Consider the following 16,940-nt stretch of genomic DNA (forward strand, 5'->3'; position numbering starts at 1 on the left):
AACACTTTAGTTCTCATTTATTACAGGTAGGACATATGTTTATTTTGTCCTCTTTCTACACAAGAACTGAGATTATGTCATCTTCCAATTCTCCACTCCATTCTGACCACAGTACTGTCCTCATTAATGGCCAGAAATCTGAAAATCAAATTCTTCCAGGCTTGTGGGAGATATAGGAAAAGGCTTCACAGACCTCCAATCACAGGCAACGTAGTTGACCGAGGGCTGAAGGTGCTGAGCTCTGATACCCATGGCTGCTTTTACAGGGAGGCCATGCCCCCCCTGGCCTGATAGCTGATGAGTTCAGTGTCGACTCTAAGGGAGACTGCTCCCGGAAAACACATGTTCCTTTGGTGCTGGCATTGGCCTGAGAATATCTTGAAGGCTTGTCAAACGTTCCTTGTCAAACATTCCTTGGCTTGCCTGGTGGTCTAGGATGTTTATACCCAATCTTCCTTTTTCTTTCACTCAGAGACAGACTTGCATCACTACTTGACAGGTCTGCCAGCCTTCCATTGCTCCCACTCCATTTTTCTCTCGTGGGTCTTTTCCTATTAAATATTTGCATCTTCGGGTGCCTAGGTGGGTCAGTTGGTTAAGCATCTGCCTTTGGCTCAGGTCATGATCCCAGGGTCCTAGAATCAAGCCCAGCATCAAGCTCCCTGCTCAGTGGGGAGTCTGCTTCTCTCTCCCTCTGCCTCTGCCCCCCACTCATGCTTGTGCCCTCTCTCAAAATAAGTAAATAAAGTCTTTAAATAAATACATACATACATATTTGCATCTTCTCTCTCTTTTAGTATCTTCTGCTCAGGGGACCTAGACTCTTTCCCCTTCTCCACAGAGCTGGTCTTATATTTTAACTTCCCCTCCTTTCCTCATTTCCATCTCCCCCCCTCCCCACACTACTTCAGAAAAGAACTTTTTTTTTTGTCAAAATGGTTAAAAGTGCATAGTGGTACATTCTCAGTTAAGCAATATAATGGAGACATTCTGGACCTTATTACCTCCTTAAAAGCATCACAGTCTGCAGAATCTCAGAGTGAGGTGAGCATTATTCTCTGTGACCTATCCACACAGCGTTACAAATAGTAGGCTAATGGAACACATGTGTTTCTTTTTTCATCTGGGGGTTTTCTACTCTGATTAATGAAAGAAGTGGAGAGAACTAAACTGGGTTATTCTTACATGGTGCCCATTCATTGATTTATTAAGCAAATATTTATTGACTGCCTGCTATGTGTAAGTTAGGCACTCCTCTAGGTCTGTGAATCAGGCCCTTCATTCCCAGCTTTTGAGAAGTTATGGCCAAATATATCATGTTATGCTCTGCCTCTTAAGAATAGCTTTGATGGCTCAGAGATTAGTCAAGAAATTATAAAGTACCATTTGCCAAAATCTACTAGCCCACATAATCTACAAATTAGAAGTTAATTTGTGTCTTATTTTTAAATTGCAGATATATCTTTGGAGAGTTAAGACTAAAATTGGATCACAACCTGGAATGTTTTGATTCAATCAAACAATTATATTTCAGCTAGTGACTTGGGAAATCTGCCAGTGTGAAGTTTAGCAATGTGAAGTAAACTCAAGAAATTATAGAAGAACCAGACATATGAAAAATATAATAACTAAAATAAATTTTTAAAAAGAAAAGATGAAATACACCTGAGGAATTAATTAGCAGACTGGAAGAGTAGATTGAAAAAATGCATCACCCTCCCCACCAAAAACAGAGAGAAAAAAGGAAACAGGTAGAAAAAAATACAGCAATGAGAAATAGAAAATAGACATAAATGTGATGGCATACATGAGGTCCAAGAAAGGGTGAAAACTAAAATTAAGAGGAAGAAACACCCAAGCAAATGATGGAAATCCATTTCTAAAATTAAAAAAAAAAAAAAGTTGACAGATCTCAGATTAAAAGTACCTATAAAGTGCCAATGAGGAGAGGCACTTAGACATCATGAAATGTAAGAATACTATAGATGCCAAAAACATTCCAAAATCTTAGAGAAATAACAGATCGTATTCAAAGGGAAAGACATTTTTAAGATTGCACTAAATGTAGCATGGAATATAGTTTTCAAGATATTGAAGGAAAAGATCTGAGAACATAGAATTTTTATCCAACAATACTGTCATACTAAAATAGTCTGTCGTATAAGTCCTTAGAAATTTTAGTCCACATCACTGACTATTAGTATAAAAATGTATATAAATTCTAACAAATAAAAGTGCCAGTAACCTAATTTTAAAACAGGCGAAACAAACAAACATTTCTAGAAGATGGAACACATATGACCAGTAAACAAACTAAGACATGATCGAGATCTCTCATAATCAGGGAATTGCAAATCAAGATTGCAATGAGATAGAATTTTAAACCCATTCAATAAGAAAAAAAAAGAAGATTTAACAAATGCCAAGAAGATGTAGAACTACATAATTTGTTATACATTGTTGGTAAGAATGAAAATTTTTGCAACCAATTGGATAAGAGTTTGAATATACCTTTTACATTCGACCATTCTTATATCCACTGATGCAGCAATTTCATGTCTAAGTAAATATCTGTGAGAAAAATGATCATGTATGCAAAAAGAGATGTGTTTAAGAATGTTTCAGAATCACTGTTCACAGGAACAACAGCATGGAGACAGCATAAGAATCCCTCAGTGGGAGAGTGGAAGAGTAAACAATGGTATATTCACTCCATTAAACAGTATATGAATTAGTTTCCCATTGCTGATATAAGAAATTACCAAAAACTTTGACTTAAAAAACACAAATGTATTATATTACTGTCTGGAGGTCAGAAGTCTGAAACAGTCTTACCGGGCTAAAGTCAACATGTCAGCAGGGCTGTTTCTTTCTAGGGAAAAAGTCCATTTTCTTGCCTTTTCTAGCTTCTAGAGGTTTCCTACATTCCTTGACTCATTGCCCCCTTCCCTCTTAAAGCCATCAATACCTGCTGGCATCTTTCTCACGTGATATAATTCTGATATGCCTTCTCCAGCCTCCTTCTTACAGTTAGAAGCATGTGATTACATTGGACCCATCCTAATAGTCCAGAATAATCTCAACATCTCAAGGCCCTTAGCAACTTTGTTTTCACCTACAATCATAGTTCTCCTTTGTCACATAATTTAACATATTCCCACGTTCTGGGATTAGAACAGGGACATTTTTGGTTGCCACTATTCTACCTGCCACATATACAACCATCAAAATAAATAAACTACAGTGATGTAACATCACAGAATGAACCCTAACAATATAATATTAAGCGGAAACAGTCATTCTCAAAAGATTATATATAGCAATATGTCCTTTTTTAAAAATAAATAATAATAATAATTTTTAAAATGTATATTCTTGAAAAGCATTGCCAAAGGAGATAGATGGTGAGTGGGGACTGGGATGAAGGAGGTGACATTTTGGGACATCTACAGTGATGCCCTCAGGTACAGCTTAGTTTGTCTTACTCCATTAGCAAATTTTTAACAGTGTGGATTTTAAGTCTACTGGTTATTTGTGATCAGAAAGATCTCCTGCAACCTACAGAAGAATTTAGATCAATATTGCTGCTCTTTAGGTAAAAAAGAAAAGAATGTGTATATTCACTTTTACATATACAACTCTATATGTGCAAACAATTATAATGAAAGAAGTAGAAAAGTGGATTAATGAATTTGAAAGCACTGCTCTGGGTTTTCAGAGTCAGGCCATCAGCATCATCTTACTGAGTCCTTATATCACACGTTGGTGTTTTTCTCATTTGCATGTCTACTACAGTGAGATTATTAATCTTATTTAGGCCTGACTGAAGTTGTAGATTAGATTATGATTGACTTTAGTTTTTAATTTAGTGTTTTCCCTTTGAACAAGCATGCACAGGGGAGTATCTTGATACTGTGGTGTGAAAGGCAGGGATATAAGGAACCATGTGCTAACTCTCTTCAGAACATCATGATGCTTCATCTATAATATTTAGAATTTCAGAAGCTGAGCAGGAAATCATTCATATGTAGAAGAAGCAAGATCAGTTAGTCACAGAGTGGATGTATTAATTCAATTTATTGGTCACTTAAGAGACCTGGACACCCTAAATTATTTTATAATTCCCTGCACACATATCATATGTCATGCTTTTCAGTGTTCTCTCTGATCCATTATCTTATTAGGGCTCTCCTGTGATCCTGTACGATGGGTTGAAAAAGCATAATTAGTGCCATTCTACAGATGAGGATGCCAAAATATGGCAAGAGTAAATACCTCATCTGAGTTTAAACCTCATCACCATCTGATGATCAAACTCATACCAGAATTCAAGTCTTCAAAGTCCTAGCTGTATCAATTAAAGTAATGTTGTTTGTTGCAACAAACACCAAAATGCGTAACAGCTAATATATGATAGAAGTTTCCCATTCAGGTAAAGTACAAAGTAGGTGCTCGTAGGCAATTTTTTCAAAGTGTGAATAAAGGACACAGACTCCACCAGTGGCTTCCAAAGCCACTGTCTGCATCTGTATCAAGCTAGTGTAGGAGGAAAAAATCTGGAAGATTTATACAAGGTCAGGCCCAGAAGTGGCATGCCTTACTTCTACTCACATTACATTGGTAAAACTCTGTTTAATGTCAAGCAAAGCTAGGGAATGTCAGTCATCTGGTTGTTTCCTGGGAGAAGAAACTGTTCACAAGTATGGTGGACACGTCATCTCTTTCTGCCATACTAGCCAAGTACCAAGTTACTGCAAAGGTTAAGTATATCCATTTCCCCAACCCCTGCAAAGTCATAAAACGCTGAAGAAGAAGTTATTCCTTGTTAGAATCTGTAACAGGTTAAGTGAGTTAACATGTTCAATGAGTGTCATGAATGTGTTTGTTGACACAGTTCCAAAAGGAGTTTTCTGATAAGGAGACACAGGGTTTTCATGGTTAACATTGCAATAGGGACTTAAATAAAGATATAGGTAACAAATTGATCTATTTCTACTTAAAACACTTCTGACACAAAATATGTGTAGAATTTTTTCCACACCAAGTTCTGCAACTCTCTGGACACCAGCTGGATGACCTACAATCCAATTCAATTCTGGCACTAACTACCCAGAGCAAGAGATGCATGCAGCAAGGTACAGAGGAAGACGTGGAGGCCTCCATGCCCTCTCTGAGTGTGTTAGCCTCCAGCACTCATGCTCACCACTCCAGAAGCTATCTGAGCCCTTTGTTTAGGGTTTGGATGGAGGTTCCATTACATAGGCATAGTGGAGTAAATCACTGGTCATTAGTGACTGAACTCACTACCCACCCTGGAGGTCCAAGGATAGGGCTGAAAGTTCCAACCCTCTGATCACTTGGTTGGATTTTCTGGTGACTAGTTCCCATCCTGAAGCTCTCTGGGAGTTCCTCAGCCAAGAGTCATTTTCCTTATTACCAAGGCACTCTTATCATTCAGGGAATTACAAGGATTTTGGGAACTCTGGATCAGGAACCAGGAGCAAAGTTGAGATTTTATAACAAAAGATGCTCTTATTACCCCATCACTCAGGAAATTCCAAAGGTTTTAGAAGCTTTTATATTAGAAACCAGGGGAAAAGATTAGATACATATTTCTTATTATATCACATTATCACACACACACACATACATGCCACACACATGCACACACACCAAGTTTGTAGGTGCTACAAATTAATGAGTTAGTTAATGTAAAATGTTTAAAAATGGGAGAAGTTTCTTTATGATATTGTGTTTAATAATGGTGTCCCATTTATTAAACATTTTTATATGCCAGATACTGAGTTCTAGTCTAAGCAGTTTAAAATGCATTACCTTCTGGGTAAGGTAAGTATAGTAGATTTCTATCACCCATGGTAGTTACGTTCTATAAACTTTCTAAGAGCAGTGAATTAGTGAACACTGAACCGATGCTCCTAGGGGAAATACAAGGTTGCATTCCTCTGAGCCTCTGGTTATAATATTTTCATCAACCAATCAATACACATCCATGTTTTATGTATCCTTCAGTTTAAAGACATCTTATTTAATATATAATGTTTATTCATTAGCATTGAACTCGAGGCCAAGAGCACTATAGCTCATGCCTGAATGAAGCTTATCTAGAACATGTTTTTTTTCCATAAGGTTCATCATATCCTTCTTGTGTTTAGGAACACTAGACAGCATTTCAGCACTATGATTGGGAGCCATTTTCAGCAGCAAAATCACCAAGAAGAAGCATAGAAATGTGTAAAACATGGCACTAAATATATCATGAAAAGGACAATCATTTATAATAGGAGAGTTGAAACAAGAGGAAGAGTGTCACCTTGTTTGGCATCAGCTGGGGACATGAGCATTGGGTAATTCAAATTTTTCACTGCTCTTTGCATGTCTGTGAATGACCATGAAAGTACCATAGGTATTCATTTTGGGCTTGTGAATAAATTTTAGTGAGCAGGTAAATGTACAACATACAGAATCTGAATAATGAGGATTAATTTTACCATTATTATGCCCATTTTATTCTTAGAGGTCAAGTCATCTGCCAAAGTTATACAATTGGTAAGTGGCATATGTGGAGTCTACTTGGCTGAGGCCAAGTTTTAATTACTATGCTATTTATCTCATGATCACCTAGGTGTGTTCAGGAACCAGTGGTCCTCACTAATAATTGTAGATATTTAAACACTGAGTCATTAGCCTTGATGACCTTTAAAATATCTTCAAATCTTAAGATTTCAATCATTTTAAGAGATAACTTAGTTGTGCAAATTCTAATGCATTATGGGGCCACATTTTTAACAATTTCTCTAATTTTAGCATATTTTTCTGTAAGTTCTTAACACTTCTAACTAGATTTCATTATGATCTATTTGTTTCATAGTATTCCTTTGCCTCCCACTATAATGTAAAAACATTAAATTTAGACTGTTTTACTCAGACTCTTCTACAAAAATCCAGAGAAGTTTTGCTGTTATCAGCCAGTGAATTCCACAGATCTAATTTTGTGCAGACTATAGTTTGCTTTTGATTCATATCACATACCTCTGGTGGGTCAGTAATAATGGTCAGGAATTACAAATATTTAGTTGGCCCTTTTCAGGAACTCAGTTTGACCTCAACCTTCAAATGTAGGGGTTCTGAAATTCTTCAGATACAACATTTTTTATTATCATTCCCTTTTTTTCCAGTTTTACTGAGAAATAATTGGTATGCATCACTGTATAAGTTCAAGGCATAGAGCATGATGGTTTGATTTACATATATTGTGAAATGATTGCCACAAATAGGTTCAGCTCACATTCATCTTCTCATATAGATACAATTAAAAAGAAAAGAAAAAGGAAGAAAAAAAATTTCTCTTTATGATGGGAATTCTTAAGGTTTACTCTTTTAGGGGTACCTGGGTGGCTCAGTCAGTTAAGCGTCCAACTCTTGATTTTGGCTCAGGTCATGATCTCAGGGTACTGAGATGGAGCCCCGCCTCAGGCTCCCCACTCAGCAGGGAGTCTGCTTCTCCCTCTCTCTCTGACCCTCCCCCTCCATTCATGTTCTCTCTCTCTCTCAAATAAATAAAATCTTTAAAAAATTTACTCTTTTAACGATTTTCCTACAGCAGTGCTAGTCATCATGCTGTACATTAGGCCCCTAATATTTATTTATCCTCTAACTGGAAGTTTGTACCTTTTCATTGTCTTCCTCCAATCCCCCCTTCCCCCTACCTCCACATCTGGTAACCACAAGTCTGGCCTCTTTTTCTGCAGTTTTTATTTGTGTGTTTGTTTTTGAATTCCACGTGTAAGTGAGATCATATAGTATTGTCTTTCTCTGTTTGACTTATTTCACTTATCTTAGTGCCTTCAGGGTTCATGTTACAAATGGTAGGATTTCCTCATTTTTTATGGCTGAATAATATTCCATTGTGTATGAATATAATTAATGTAATATGGTATAAATGGGTAAGGAAGTTGTGGTATATATTGTATGTGTACGTGTATGTGTGCGTGTGGGATGTATATATCATAACTCCTTTATCCATTCACCCATAGATGGACACAGGTTGTTTCCATGCCTTGTCTACTGTAAATAATGTTCCTATGAATATGGGGGTACAGATATCTTTTTGAGTAAGTTATTTCATTACCTTTGGATATATTCTCAGGAGGGGAATTGCTGGACCACATGGTAGTTCTATTTTTAATTTTTTAAGGATCCTCCATACTGTTTTCCATAGTGATTGTACCAAATTAGAATCTCACCAATAATGCACAAGGGTTACCTTTTCTTCACATCTATGTCAGTATTTGTTATCTCTTGTCCTTTAGATGATAGACATTCTAGCAGGCATGAGTAGCAACTTGTTGTGGTTTTATGTGCATTTCCCTAATAACTAGTGGAGTGAGGCAACTCTTTGAGCTCTGAGGATGGGAATGGGGTGTGCCACTGGTTGTCACCCACAATGCTGGGGAGATCTGGCTATACCCCCTAAGGTTCTTTTTTCCCACTAGAAGAACTGAAGGCTCAGGAAAGACCTCTCTGTGTGGTGCTGCACTGATCTGGGGGAGGGGCAGTCATACAGTGTGATGCTTCAGCCTTACCTTTGTGTTCTAGGTCTCTCTCGGTGGTGTCTTGTTGTTGAATAGTTGTTAGTTGCTTTTCTTGTGAGGGGGAGTGAAGTCAGGAACAACCCGAGTTGCCATCTTGGTGGTTTACCGAAATCCATTTAGAGTACTTCCAAATTTGTATCACTCAGGAAAGGCAGGAGGCTGCTGTGTACAACTATGGTGCTGGAAAATCCCAATTCCCTAAGGCAGGCTGACAGTCTAGAAACTCGCACATGTTTTTATATTACTGTTTGGAGGTGGAATTCTTCTTCCTGTAATTTCTAACTTTAATTGCTTGTATAAATTACCATACTTCTGATTGGATAAATCACCCTTTTACTTTCCATCAAGCTGCTTATGAACCCCCTTCCTGAGGCAATTAGAACTTCAAAGGAACATTCTTGAGTCAGGAGGAAAGGGCCAGGAATTGAATGAGAAACCTGATACAATCTCAAAAAGATATTTCCTGGACATTAACACAAATCTTCCAAATCCCCACTCCTACATGGTTATTGCAGTAGGAATTTGTGCAAATTATTTTAGTAGAGGGGGTTTTGCCATGAAATGCAAAGGTTACCAAAAAGGACTTGTTTTTACAATACAAGAATACATCCATTTTTTGGGCATCTTATTTGAAAAAATATAATTAGAATTTTTTCTTAGCAGCAAAGATCTGGCTCATCTTGTTATTTTTCTATGATAAAAATTACTATCTCTTTAGATCCTCTGCCAGGTTATTTTTTGGGGGACACTATGTGGGTGACCTTTTGAACATATTTGCCCCATTGCAAATATGTCATTTGTCTTGACTTTTCTTAAGCCCTGTTTGAATAAATGAATATTTCATGAACAGCTGCAGCTATAATTATCTATAGTTCAGGGACGATGTATAAAGAAAATTGTACAGTGATCTGTGATGCTTTTAACCTCTTCATGGAAATTGAATTAAGTCAGTAGATTGGATAAAGAACTCATGTACTTTTACTTGTAGAATTAGAGTCTGATCAAATCCCCAGCCTTAGTCCCTGAGAGCACAGCATACACCAGCCTGTGTACCCAACACACTCATTATTCTTCACTGCCTCTAGTAGTACCCGTTTATTTCAGCAGCCCCTGCCTGTGCCCTTGCTCTTGTCTTTCCCAGGCAGCCACCTCTGCAGAGGCTACCTCCGTTCCTGAACCTGTCACAAGAGCAGCAGAAGCCTACATGTCATGTTTGGAGGTGAATCATGTTGCTCACCAGAACAGTGTCCAGGTCTGGTTTCTGAGATGCTGCATTCCCATCACCTTTGTGGACTAGTCAAGTATTTTTTAGAGGCTTTTTTAATGATTGAGCTCTTTCTTCAAATGAAATCTTTCATGAACATGTACTCTGCATTATAGATAAAAGGTACCTGCTATGCAGAGTAGATAAAATAGGTAATAGCTGGCTTGGGGTGCCCAGATTTTCCTTGCTTAACTACTGCCCTTACAAATGGCCCCTGAGACATTGACATAGGACCCCATGGCTTTGTGGTGTGTGGTCTAAATCTGCTGGACTAGGCCAGAAACCTCATTGGGCCTTGATTTCTTACCTCTCTCTGGAAATTCTCAAGCACTGTTCCTGCTGTGCCAGACCTCTTTTCAGACCAGTGTCTTATACCAATCCCTCAATAACGTGGGTAGGGCTTTTGGACCTCCTGCATGCCACTCTTCCCATGAGACTGGGGCCCCCTTGTGAATGCACAAATTGCCTGGAACTCTAATACAGCTTGAAACTTCCTGCTTCCACACTCTCCTCCACCTCACTAGACCTTGAAGGTGATTCTTGTTTGCTTTTATTGATTTGATCCTCCAGCTTGGACTCTAGCTGAGGACATATAAGCTTCAAATGGCTAGAAGCAGCCAATATATGTGAAGACAGATCCAAATTAGGGATAGTCAGAGATTTAAGATCTCAGCCTGGGACTCCTCCCAAGCCTTCATCCTCCATCCCAGTTGCACTTTGACCTGGGTGTAGTGCTCTTTACACCTGGCTCACAAGTTCTTCCAACAGTTCCTTAGGCCACCCATCCCATGAAAGACTGTTAAACACCTTGTCACTATGTCACTGGCCCCTGAAGTGGGTGTTTGTGTGACAGCACTTCCTCCTGGCTGCACTCTGCTCAGTGAGATGGAATATCAAGTCTGATTTTACTCAGTGCACCTGTTACAGTGGGGACCTTGTAGTGAACCATGAAATCTGGGCTGAGGAGTCCTGGATGAAGCTACTTGATGCTGTAGGGGTTACCCAGAAGATTGGGCTGCCTTGGACCCAGCATGGCTGCCCTAGGGGCTGATGGGATTAAGATCTTCACACACATAGAGCTCAGTTCTGCCCAACGTGCATCACAGGGTCCACAAGTTGGGTTTAACGGTAAGAAAAAGGAAGAAAGAAGAGTCAACTCTGGGACCCTGGTGGCATCTCCTCATATGAGGTTTAAGCAGTTGTGCTGAAGGATCAGAAGGTACAAAGGTGAGATGACAATGGTGGATCCCTTTAAGAGCAGACATGGTAGTTTACCCTTATTTCAAACACTGTCTTAAATTTCATTAGATAGAAGTCCATCTACCCAAGCCATACAGCAGCAGACACACACAGGCTCACATACATGCATACACATGTACACCCGCTCTTGTCTGAGCAAAATAACACCCCATTAGTTAATTTGGCATTTTCTGTGGTTTTATTTGAGCATTGCTTTTTGTTATGAATGTTTGACCTTGAGGTTCAAACATTTTAACATCACTCTTATTATTATTCATGAGATGCATACAGAATAAGGAATTCTTACTGAAAATTTTCACTGAGGTCTGATTAGGACAACCAAACCCAGTTGACCACCCCCATAGTTTTGATAGTTTTATATTAGCTCAGAGAACAATGGCTGTTGATACCATGGGGCTTAAAGGGATAGAAATTCTAGTAGTTGGGGTATAGAAAGAAAACCAATTTTCTCATCTTGGTGAACATAATCAACAATGTATTACTTTAAAACCAAGAGTGAAAGGGGTACAGCTATAGAGCCATTTCTACCACCAGATGGTGTTTGTCTGCTTCTGTGTACTAATTGCTATCAATAATTAAACACAGGTCTCTGATTCATATGCACAGAGGCAGTGATTCTTAAATTAAACATTTTAGAATCATTAGAGTACATTTTATAGGTTTAGCTAAACACAGCACTCTGGCTGATTATGATTAAACATACTGATATTAAATTACATATTGATTCATAAATATCAATGCACGCAGAGAAGCAATGAGAATAATGCTTGTAACTAGAAGGAACATTTTAATTTTAAATGATAATGGTGACAGTTTTTAATGGAACATCATGCAGACAGTTTTTAATGGAACATCAACTTGGGTTCTTCCAGTTGACTTTCATCATGTCAGAAATAGATTTTATTTTTCCTTTTGTAATATTAAACATTAATTATAGACTATATCTACTTTTCTGAAGTACATAGCCAGCAGAAGTAGATTAAAGTATCTTCAAAATGAAGAGAAGAAATAATTTGTGTTTTTTCAGCATTTTCTTAGAACTTTAAATAGAATAACATAAACTTGTTTCTACTTCCTTGAATGTTTATCAATAAAAGAGACAGATGTATTGAATTTATCAAACACAGAAACTGAAAAAGTTATTTTGAAAGGAGATAACATGGGTTGGTTAAAAAAGAAAAAGAATGTGGTTCAAACTGGATGCTATGCTCTGTGACCTTTTACCCAAACTCTTTATGATCCTGAGTGTGTTTGTCTTAACTAAGATTTTATTTTATTTTATTTTATTTTATTTTATTTTATTTTATTCTATTTTTTAAAAATTTATTTATTTTAGAGAGAGAGAGAGCATGAGTGGGGGGGACAGGGAGAGAGAATCTTGAGCAGACTTCCTGCTGAGTGTGGAGCCCCACATGGGGCTCAATCCCACAACCTGGAGATAACCACCTGAGCCAAAACCAAGAGTCGGTCACTCAACCAACTCAGCCATCCCGGCACCTCTGTCCTCACCAAGATTTTAAAAAAGATCTCTGAAGTCTCTTACAGCTCTAAAATTGTATGATTCTATTATCTTAATAAAATCCACAGCTATTTGAGAGGAAGCTGCATTAATCCAAATGGAAACTGAAGTTGCTCATAGAAGCCAGAAGTTGCACTTGATGATTCACTCATTTCCAGTCATTTCTCCTGCAGATCCATTGACTAATGCAGATACTTTACACATCCTGCATCATCATCCTCAATCAAAGCCATCAGATGATGCCACATGTCTAAAGAACTGTCTCTCAATTATGAGTCATGTGTTCAACTCACTTGAGCAGACAATAAATAATAAAAACATTTATATTAGTAGTGGAAGGACACTGTTCTTTACAAAAATAGATAAATGAAGCAATATTCTTATTGCTAAATTGTTAACTGCTTTGAAAACTATTGTGTCCCAGTGTTACTCAGGTGATTAGAAATCTGTGGGAAATGATAGTGTATGAGGTACATAAAGAAGAGATAATCCTTTCTTAGAGCCTCAGACCCTTTTATAGAGTTTTTGTCTTCAAGGGGTTCCAAACACTTTGCAGTAAGTTTTAAATGTCACAGTTGGTTTATTTTCCTTTCTTCTCCATCACATTGGTTTGCTACCAGAGTGCCTGTGCCAGGTTGGAGAGGAGACCAACAGTACAGCAACAAGGCACATTGTCTCAACAAGGCCAAAAGATGAACAAAAATGTATGCAGTGTAAACAAAGTCCAATTTACTCAATTTTATCGGGGTTTTTTTAGTATGGTTTCAGGGGCTTATCAGTTCCATCAACATCTGTGGGATTCATTTTCTAGGGGTATATTTATAAGGGTAGGTAGGCTACAAAAGGGAAAACCCCTATACTTTTCATGCTGTGCCTTAATATCCTTATCTGTAAAATAGATCTATTAATATTCTCACAAAAATGTTAAATATATTCAGTAGTGAGGTTTATCAAGAAATGGAACTATATCAACTTCATGTTGTAGCCCACCCTAACCATTGTACTTTAATCCCCTTTCTGCTTTATTTAGAGGTAAACATTATGCCCACTGTCCTCTGTAGTCTTTTCAAACTCTTCCTACCCAAGAGTTGTAATGACAATGCTCGGGTTTTGTTTTTTGGAAATTTTCACTAATGTTCATGAAATAATGTTAATGATGTTGTTATTTTAGGTTGATACAGTCATCACAAATAAGCATGTTAGGTTTCAACATAAATGTAGGATCATTTTAGATTACTTGCCCAGGGTTTTGAAGTAGCCAAGACAATGGCCGTGTAAAATTTTTAATATAATGATAGGTATTTTATGAGTTATAAAAAGACACATTGCCTAATAAAACAAAAAAAAATAACAAGAATGGGCAAGAAACACAGTAGGTTGTACATGTTACAGAAGAGGTCAAGTATGGTGTGGAAGTGCCATCTATGCCAAGTTTGGTGATGTAGAAAAATAAGAGAACATACTTGTATTTTTCTAACACTGTGCTTCAGAGTGAAACCCCAATAAATACTGACACAAAGTAGACTAAAGCAAACATCACAACATCACAAGGAACCATAAAAATGATACAGAGATTGGATGATTGTAACTAAAGCTACAGAGACCTGAGAAGAGAAAATGCAGCTTGTGGTACATGCACAGATACAAAGAACCACATTATACATGTAAGCTGCTGCCCAGGCAGATAAGGAAACATTATTTATTATCAGTTATCTGTTCTCAGGTTTTAGTTTTGACTCCAGAGTTATTGAAGATATTGCAAAAGCAACAAAGGAAAATTACTTTCATCCTTGCCTCCTTGAATAAACCCTTGTTTTCAAGATTCATCTGAGTTTTTCCTAGCTGCTCAATGGCTTCAAAATGTCATGACATAGAGAAAACATATATCCTCTCCTCTGATCACAGAGAAAAGTCAACTGAAAGAGAGATTTGGGGAATTATCAAGACAGGGACAATCCTTACAGCATGTGTGTATGTGATGTATGTAGTGTCCCCCACCATAGCACTCAAAAGGTTTTCCAGCTTTTCCTTACAAGGTTCATGTTGCTTATTTTACATGGTTTTGCAAATACAGTAGCTATTAAATTATAAATAGTACCTAAGGGGAATAACTACAGAAGGCCATTATGACTCAATACTGAATTGAATCTAATCAATCAGATAAGTCCTAGCAAGGTTGGGGAAAGCCCAGAAAGATTAAAATAAAGGTGAGAAAAGTGAAGGGGAAGCCAAGTTTGGGTTGTAGGTAAATTCTTTTCCTAGTATGGGTGCTATGTGGTAAATTCTGAGAGTTTCAGATGCTTGAAAGATGAAGAGGAAAGAGGAAAGGTCAAAAGTGAATAGGGAAATGCTAAAGATGAATTTTTCTTTCTTCATTTTTATACCAAGGACCACCTTTAAGTAATCACTGTCTTAATCTGATTATCTGGCAGAGGGATGTTGCCATAAAAACAGGTCTCAGAGTTAGAAATACCCTTAATACCTTTTAACTCTCTGTCATTCATTTTTTGAGGATAGCAGCAAAAGGGAAACCTTAGAAAAAGTTTAGTAGAAGATGGTATTAAGTATTAAAAGATCAAAATACAAAACCAGAATGAGAAGCTTACAGAACTGGATTCCTTCTGGTAGCACTTTTGTTAGAATGTGGTAATAAAATCTGTTTGTCCAATAGAATATCAGTTCCTCAAAGGCAAGAACCATCATTATGCTTCTCATCTATTATCCCACACTTCCTAAAACATATCTTTGTCTCTGTGGATGCTGAATAGATGTATGTTGTTCTCTTTGTTAACTCCATAAATGGAGCTGAGAGGAGTCTAACAAAGGCTTACAATTCTAGAAGTAAGCATGGGTTGTAAATTCATACAGCATGAGTTTTGTGAAGACAACCCAAATTTAAGACCACCCCAAGTGCTGCTAGTAATAACCTGAAGACTAGCTGGTATAGGTTGATAATCTCTGGGTAGGAAAGGCATAATTCATGAATGACTGAGTTTGGGGAATAGACTAAAATAAAATTCACTTACTCTTACGAAGGAGTTGGAGTCATTTAAAGTTACTTTAGACAGACACTTTTTACCCCTTGAAAGCATACAATATTTTCAAATAATCCCTGGGTTAGAATGAATAAATGCTCATGTCCATTTATTTAACACTTATTGCATATTACTGTGACTCTTTGATGATGTTTATAACCTTATCTTCCTCACTGGAATATATACTTCTTTAGTATAAACTCAGCTTAATTCATCCTTTTAGCTTCAGTTCTTACAGGGGCCCATAGGTAGACACATACTCAATAAATGTTTATTGAATGGACAACTCAAAAAAGTAAAATCTCTTAATTTGGTGGTTAAGCTGTACCACAGACTCTTCCCAAGCCATTCCCAATACTTTAACCATTTCTGTCCTGTATAAACACTACTAAAAACTAATTTCTATATGCAATAAGCCTGTTTAAACCCTTCCATTTCAGGGAAACATTTGTTGATACAGATATTCATATACATATACATACACACACACACATATATATACATACATACATATATATACATATATATATAAAATACAATTATTTGTACACGTTTCCTTTGCTGTATCATGGTTAAACCAGACGACTGATGACAATTTACATTTGGGACTAATATTCCAAAATGGACTTTGTCCTACCTAACAACAAAAAAATCCAAAACTGGTGTTTGACATTGGTGTATGTACCTCCTATTAATTTTTTCCCCAACGTTGCCATGTAAAACACCATTGAAATTTTTTATTATTATGTTCAGTCAGCCACTGTATAGTCCATCATTAGTTTCTGACGTAGTGTTCAGTGACTCATTAGTTGTGTATAACATCCAGTGCTCATCACAACTAGAGAAATGTAAATTAAAACCAAGATGCAGGATCTCTACGTACCTTGCACACCTAATAGAAAAACCAAAATTTAAAAATGCTAATACTAGCAACTGTTGGTGAGGATGCAGAGCAACTGGAACACATGTGTTACTGATAGAAATGCAAAAATGGAACATTTAACTTTGGAAAATGGTTTGGCAGCTTCCTATCAAATGAAACAAACTTACCACAGGACCCGCCTATCCAACTCCTGGGTATTTACTCTAGAGAAATAAAAAATATTTACCAAAATCCTAAACATGACTGTTTCTAGCAGTGTTCTTTATGTTCGGGATTTTGGAGCTGTTACCTCTGAGGTAGTGGATTGTTTCTTAGCATTGAATAATTGGAAGGACGTTTAAGGTCGTGGAATTCTAAACCGTCCCAT

The 16,940-nt window shown here is 37.3% G+C and overlaps 1 long non-coding RNA gene across 1 annotated transcript in view; it reads left to right on the plus strand.

Moving 5' to 3' along the window:
- The window catches only part of LOC144379775 (uncharacterized), a 66,713-nt gene extending 60,367 nt beyond the window's left edge, over window positions 1-6,346 (plus strand). The window contains exon 4 of the long non-coding RNA XR_013443152.1: window positions 6,174-6,346. This is a non-coding gene — a long non-coding RNA (uncharacterized LOC144379775). The remainder of the gene's footprint in view (window positions 1-6,173) is intronic.
- The last annotated feature ends 10,594 nt before the right edge of the window (window positions 6,347-16,940 follow it).

The sequence above is a fragment of the Halichoerus grypus genome, chromosome 13, assembly GCF_964656455.1.
Source record: "Halichoerus grypus chromosome 13, mHalGry1.hap1.1, whole genome shotgun sequence".
NCBI classification, from domain to species: Eukaryota; Metazoa; Chordata; class Mammalia; order Carnivora; family Phocidae; genus Halichoerus; species Halichoerus grypus.